Source organism: Lactuca saligna, chromosome 3 (assembly GCF_052625555.1).
Source record: "Lactuca saligna cultivar CGN05327 chromosome 3, ASM5262555v1, whole genome shotgun sequence".
NCBI classification, from domain to species: domain Eukaryota; kingdom Viridiplantae; phylum Streptophyta; class Magnoliopsida; order Asterales; family Asteraceae; genus Lactuca; species Lactuca saligna.
The window spans coordinates 170,642,994-170,650,891 of NC_136419.1; the positions used below are offsets into that span (position 1 = coordinate 170,642,994).

Genomic DNA, 7,898 nt, shown 5'->3' on the forward strand with positions numbered 1-7,898 from the left:
AATGGAAAAAGAGTCGCCAAACTTCTCAACGATCCGGGCGCTCCTATATAAAGCAGTGTTGAACGGTGGAGGGTAAATGACCGTGAGTGCCCTCGCCTCTGGTAATTCTAACACTCCAAATGACCTGGCCAACCTTGTAACAAACATGCCTCCATTTATCTTGGAGTTGACTTTTTTCTTGACCGCCCCTTCAGCTAAAAATCTGGCAATGCAATAAGGGAGATTGCAGAAAGCATCAGGAGTAATAATACTCCAGAGATAGAAAATATCAAGGGTTAGGACCTTGTCCCAATCCTTCCGCATGGTAATAGTGTTGGCCACAAGGCGGTGGATAAGGCGATGGATTGGTGAGCGGATATGTCCCTCCTGAGCGGTAGAAGGAATGTACACCCGGTTGGCAATTGTGTTCCACCAGGTAGAAGCCACCACCCCCTCGGGAAGATCCTTGTGGCAGTGTTCCAGAAATGCTTCAAAATCTTCATTAAGCATGGTGCTTTGGTCATACACCCCCAGCCTCCAAGAGAATTCTGCCATGCTGCACTGTCGCAGCTCCCCACCAAGAGAAAAAGTAATAACATGGGGGTTGTAATATTCACTACCACCTCGGAATGAGATGGTAGTAAAGAACTCCCAGCACAGCTTAGCATATACCGGTTCCTGTATCTTGAACAACTGCAGCCACCCATCACAGATAATGGTGCTATCCCCCAAATTACACTCCTTTACCAAATAAGTAGTGAGCTCTTCTTCCAAACCCACTTTGCCGAACCAATCCTAATCCACAGCATTAGTCAAATGAATTTCCTTTTGTTTCAGCGCCTTTAGCTTGTTCTTAGCGCGGGCTTGTGAGGACTTGGATGTTATTTGTCGGAACAAGAGCCATGGGTTTTCCCCTTGGCTCTCTCCTCTTGAATATTTCCCCCTTTTGATGTGTGTGAAACGAACTAGTTTTAATCCTACTAACTTAGACAAAAAATAAACACACGAAAGGCAGTGTACCTATCGATTAGTAATATAGTTCAAGCAAGTAGGGTATCGAACACAGGGAACGGTAAACAATTAAAATAAATGATAATATTATCTAAATAAAACAAGTAATAAAACAAAATCACCAATATTAAATCAATCCTACCATAAAATCAAACCATAATCACAAAATCATCTATCCTAAACAAAAGTTATGAGTTTTTAGCTCATATCTACAGCAAATAAAAAACTAAAAACATAATCTAATGATTGATACATGGTTTATGCAAAAGATTAAGATAAAAGTAGTGTGTTATTGCCTTTGATCTTCTTCCAAATTGATATCTAAGTTGAAATCTTGAAAACCACAGCTTCTAAGAACCCTTCTCACCTCCAAAAATCGTCCTAAACTTCCCCCATTCGTTAGGGTTCGAATGAGAAGCGTTTCTATATATATTTTATGAAAAAAGGGGGCTACTCGGCGAGTACAGTGACCTACTCAGCGAGTCCATCACTTAAAATCCCGTGTACGGAAAAAGTCAAGAATCGCGAAACTTCTGACCAACTCGCCGAGTTGATGGCCTACTCGGCGAGTCCATATGGAATCAGCATTTTTCTCAAAACATGAAAGTCGTCCTAAATTGTGTCTAGTTTTCAGAACATTTTGAATCTTGTCAATCGGAGTTACGGTTCATGAGATATGGTCAAAACACTGACAAGGGGTCAAGTTGTCCAGCAACATCCTTCTTTCTTCAAAATCCGAGATCCAAGGATCCAATCGCTAGTTCCGCTTCCTTTTCCATCCGAGCATGTCTTTGCTGATGAAAATGAAATATTTAAGCTAATTAAGCATCTTTGGTTCATTATTTGAGATAAAATTAACAAAAAGTATTAAGATCAAGCATGATTCTTATGACTAAATATGCCCATATCAAAATACACCACACTTGACTTTTGCTTGCCCCCAAGAAAAACTGAATTTTAGTACACTAATATTACATAAGACAATCCCAATCGAACCCAGCCATTATGCCAAGACCGCAACGCATGCATTTGTGTCTAAATTTTTTCCTAAAGAACCCCCCATACTCTAAATACTCACAATCCTCATAAACATTCGCCCACTTTTTCTGAACAATGCTCATTTTATGCATCCCTCCGAATCCATGGTTTTCAGCATAGCCATGATCGCAGATAAGTCTTTAGTAGCTGCATATGCGGCTTCCCTAGTAACATCGTTTCTTGGGTTGTGGTATTCTCTAGAGTGCTTAGAGAATTCTTCAATTAATTCCTTGATTACTGGGGGTGGCTTTTTGGTAAGCGGGCCTTGCGAGTCAAGTAGTTGCCTAGTTGTGACATTGACTCCATCATAGAAAATGGAGACTTCTTGCTAGCTATTTAGATCATGATGTGGGCAGTTTCTTAGTAAGCTCTTGTACCTCTCCCAAGCTTCATATAAGGACTCTCCAGCTTGTTGTTCAAAGTTAGTTATTGCTTTCTTCAGTTGGGCTATCTTGGAAGGTGGGAAAAAGTGGTTAATGAATTCTTCTTTCATCTTGGCCCATGTGGTGACTGATCCGGAGGGAAGTGATTTGAGCCAATCTTTTGCAACACCTTTGAATGTCACAGGAAGCATGCGAAGTAGTTGAGTCTCGCGAGGAACATTTAGAACATTGAAGTAATCAGCTACATCATTAACTTCATCCAAATGCTTGTAGGCATCTTCGTGATCTTTTCCATAGAAATGAATTTCTTTGAGTTGGGCAAGTATGTGGCCCTTTAGCTCAAAAGTAGCAGTAGCGGGAATTGCGGGCTGCACAAGTCCCGGGCCGGTGTCATCGCGGATCCTCTTCTTCCATTATCCCATGGGTATTTCATCAATGTTAGCCATGGTATGAGCTAACTTGTCGCCAGAATCGGAGTCGTGCCCGTACGTGGGTTCTTCTTCTTCTTCGGTGTCGTACTCGGTATCTTCCTTGATCGGGTCTTCGCTTGCCAAAGATACACTGGATGCTCCTGATTTGTTTCTCTTCTTCTTCCCAAAAACAGTCTTCGAATTGGACAAAGGAAACTTCCTTGGTGTATTCGAGCTTTCCACGTCTTTTCCTTTGTTTCCTTTCAAAGCGGATTCGGGATCGTCAAACAGGGGTACCAGCGGGGTGTTTGATCCTCTGGTCATGAAAGTCCTGAAATAAACAAGATAACAATGTAAAAAGAACAAAAAAATTCTACTAAAAAAACGACAATTAAAGGCTGAAACTCTGTTGTACTCGCCTACTAGGTGCGAATGCACTCAGTGAGTAGCAGTGTTAATTTGAAAGAAATCTAAACTTAAAATAAAAACGAATTCTCGAATTCTGGAATTAAAGGATAATGAGGGAGCAACTATTATTTGAAGTGTCGTTATGATGAGACATACCAGATTTAGCAGAGGTGTGGGCTGCCATTGGAGTGGTTACTTCTTGGGTCTGTGCTGCAGTAGCCACTGTTATCTGACAAACCTTCTTTCTCAGCTTCTTTATAAAGTTCCATCATTATGGGTATCCGATGATCTCATAGCATAAAAGTTTCGAATATACTTTTTCGCCACAATGAATACACGTGAAAGTACTTCCTTTCCTAGCTGAGTTCTTTCCTTTCTGGGGCGGACTTCGAGAGACCATATGAACCATACTATCTGAATGATGTTTAGGGTTCTGTTCCTCCATCATTTGTTGTTGGTTTTGATCTTTTCAAATGTATGCATAGCATGATTACAGATCCAAAGGTGGATCTTTTCTTAGAATTTCACTCCTAGCTTGATTAAACAATATCCAAGCCTACCAATAAAATATGAACATGGAAGTCAGAAATCATTTTATTTAGAGTAATTATTTTCTCAACAGTATCTTCCTATGTAGTCAAATGGGTGTCTATCTCTTGAAATATGCTCATCAATTCTTTGTAGTATGATGGAAGTGACCATCCAACCTGCCCAGTGGTAAATGATGTTCGGTTTAAATCATAGAGTTGAGTTTCATCAGTTCCCTTATAGAAGGTTTTCGCAACAACCTCCCATATTCCAGCACTGTTTGGAGATGAATGAAACGGGGAATTAGGGTTGGACTCATCAAGTCGATAAGCCAACTTTTAGCCTTGTTATTGTCGATCATCCAAGTTTTGATTTGTTTTTCATTAGTTGTAGGTTTTGGTGTTGTACCTTTGATAAATTCGGACTTGTTCCTTGCTTCAAGTCACATCTCCATTAGCTGATGCCACAAGGGGTAGTTTGTGTCATCAAGAATGACTCTGGTGGGAAATGGTGCATGTTACACGTTCTAAGAAATGAGCGGTGAAGGATTTGAGGAGCTTGAGTCACCCATTGAAAAATGAATTTTTATGTTCTTCAGAAAATTTTGGCATGCTTTGATACCATGTAGAAAATTATGATTTGATTCGATATGGAGGAAGAAAGCTTTCGAGTTTTCTTATTGAATTCAATCATAGGTCCATGTTTACATACAAGAAGGTAATAACAACATTAACAAGGATACAACCTATATTCTAGGACTTGATAAGATACATAAACAACCTATTTGGATATTGCTCTCATCAACATATACAACATTAGTGCATTAAATCAAACATTTTATTGAAAAACAATGACTTTAAACACTTCAAAATGGAGATTTCAAACATAAGTAAGGATACTTGTTTAAGAAAATGAAAAACAAACTCCAAAATTTAAAGATCAAATCCAATATGGAGCATTCAGAATCCCAAACAAATCGAGAGCATTCTTTGAAAACAAGGGAAAACAAACTCCTGAAAACAATATTCCGGAATGAGGGCATTATGGAGAAATTGGTTATTTTTTAAAAATTGAAAAAAAAATGTTATTTTCTTTGAAAAACTCATTTATAATGGTTCGATCACTTAATTTCCTTATATTTAATTAGAACAGTCTAGGGGCGAATTCAACAAAAGGCAGTTGCTTTGACATGAAGCCACTGGGCACTTATAAATAGGGAACTAGAGATCAAACCCTAGATGCTCATTCCTTATCAATAAATTCCGGACTCCCCTTGCCTTTCCTTAAGGTTTACAAAAAACAACCTTTTTAGACTTTGTGGTTTTGCATTTTCTCTCCCTTCTCCTAGGGTTTGTTGCTTTGCTCAATTGGAGTTCTTAGGTGCAATTCGATTATAGGGATTCTGGTTTGGATCCTTAGCAACCAATCAAGCTGGCAAGAACAAGATCACAAGCAAGAAGATGTTTGGCCAATAAAGAGGTATGTAATTGTAACACCGTGAAAATTTACAACCAATTTAAACTTTTCAAAAATAACCCATATTCATTAAGTTATTACAAAAAGGATTTCAGTTCATTTATTATCACAGTATCCCAGAAACATCAACATAAAACTGAGGAGCGGTACCATCACGCCTTCGCCTTGCCACGGTCTCCTGAAGTAACTGAAACAATACACTGAAACTGTAACCCCGAAAGCTTAGTGAGTTACCCCCAAAAATACCAACCACAATACCACACACATATCATATCATATCATAAACAGAACAGCCATGCATATCGAGTCTACAGTGTGACTGGTCTGCCTGCACCAGGCCTTCAGTCCACCCGGTCCACTTTCTCTCCGAGTCTACAGTATGACTGGTCGGCCCACACCGGGCCTTCAGTCTGTCTGGTCCCCTCTCCGAGCCTCAGTGCGTCTGGTCCGCCCTCTTGGGGCCTTCATCCTATCTGAACCGCTTGCCGGGCCTTCGGTCTAACCGGTCCGCCCTAGGTATGTTGGCCTACAGCACAAAGCAGGACCCGCCTTGATGTGTGGAAAACAAACTAGTTTTAATCCTACTTTTTATTAATGAGTTAAGCACACAAAGGTAGTGAACCTGTCTTTTAGTGGTATAGTTGGATAAGTAGGGTATCGAACTCAGGGAACGGAAATTGATCTAATAACTAATTTTAACTAAGCAAATAATAAAGGTAAAAGGGTTTTTCTCTAGTTTTAGAAGACTAGAAACTTAAACAAAGCAAATAAAACAATTAACTAACTAACGATTAAAACAAATGACAAACTCACCGAATTTATTAAAGGGATTCTGTTTAGGTCCAACTAATTCACTCCTATGGTTATTTTTAAGATAAATTAATTATTTATTGGTTACCAATTATAGTGGTTAGGTTCATATTCATTACTCCTAACCCTTAGACAGTTAATTAATTCAAGCAGTGACCAATTGTTTAAATTAACTAATTACCTAGTTCAATTATTTGGATTAAATAAGATTTGTAATTGGTTAATCAAGTTGATATTTTAATTAACCTCTTGGTTGTTGGTTCCTCAAACAAGCTCACACATTAACTTACCTATTTTCTTATTAATCTTAATTTCATATTCATTACTCTTAAGCATATGATCAAGTGTTCACAATACATATGAGGTTAATAATCAACAGATGTTCATGTAGCTTAATTACCTTCCAATTAACAGAAAATAGTTGTCATCAATGTATAAGGTTCTTTAACAAACTTAATTTAATAAAATCACCAAATCATAATCAATCAAAAAGTATATTATAACCATAGGAGCAAATTAGTCTTCGCAAATAGAAACTAAACAAATTTAGCTAATAGTCATGATAAAAACAAACTCAATAACAGTTTTAACTAAGCTAAACATCTTAAAATCCTAAAGCTAAGTGGAATGATTAACCTAATAACCTTGATTCTTCCAAGGATTGAAGATTAGGGTTCCTTAGCTCCTCCAGGGATTCTTTGTCGTAGGTTCAGCTCTCAAAATTGCCAAAAAGTCTTTCCTAATCGGATAATGAATTGGTATTTATAATTATCCAAAAATAGGGTGTACTCGGCGAGTAGCAGACCCAACTCGTCGAGTTGGTGTGACTTATCTGTCTTAAATCAGGAGTCTTGACTTATCTTCTGGAATCTTCTCATGTACTCGCCGAGTATGCTCGAGAACTCGCCGAGTAGGTCTTCTTTTGTCCTTCATTCTTCACTCTTTGGTCTTCAATTGCATCCCTTTGTTCCTTTTCACTCCCAAGCATGTCTTATGGACTGAAAACAAAATTCAAGCATTATTAAGTACCTTTTGTCCACATTATACACAAAATTAGTTAAAAATTAATAAAAATATATGCTAAATAATTAACTAATTATGCACATATCACGCCTCAACCCAACCCCAGTCCAACAACCATGTGCACATAAACATATAATCATATAACATCTCGCAACTAATCAAACCGATCCAGCATATCACATAACATAGCAACATCCTAACCAAGATACCGACCTAACCGGTCACTAGCATAGCGTCATCCTATATACCAGGATACCAACCTTAACAGGGTCTCTAACATATATCATCCTAACTACTAGGATGCAGACATAGCAAAGTAATAACATAACAACAACTACCCGTATTTCCATCCGATAAAGGGCTGGCCTTGGTGCCTTAGACCCTATTGATATAGTGAGGATAACTCAACTGCAACTGTCGACTTGAAGAAATAACATCACGCTGCTCCGACCACCAGCACGAACTCCACCACTGAACATTACCCATTAACCAAATCCAATAAATACCAATAATTACCAGAATACCCTTGGAAGTCAAACTGGTCAACTCTTGGTCCAAGTCAAAGTCCTCAGTCAAAGTCAACCTTCCTGGTTGACCCTACTCGTCGAGTCAACCCATTGACTCGTCGAGTTCCTATGCTCTGAAACTCCCATGCCACGACTCAATTCGCCGAGTCTTCCTAAGACTTGTCGAGTCCAACAAGCTCTGAGCCCCTTCCTGCTCGACTCACCAATTCACAGCTCAACCAGAAAAATGTTAGGATTCCACGACCAGACTCGCCGAGTCCAAGGCAATCTTCAACAGACTCGCCAAGTTGTTCTTCCAACTCGCC

The 7,898-nt window shown here is 38.9% G+C and overlaps 1 non-coding gene across 1 annotated transcript; it reads left to right on the top strand.

Annotated features, from left to right (window-relative positions):
- The first annotated feature begins 2,366 nt into the window (after positions 1-2,366).
- Positions 2,367-2,473, top strand: LOC145038123 (small nucleolar RNA R71). The gene has a single exon (XR_013679189.1). It is a non-coding gene; the product is annotated as a small nucleolar RNA R71 (small nucleolar RNA).
- The last annotated feature ends 5,425 nt before the right edge of the window (positions 2,474-7,898 follow it).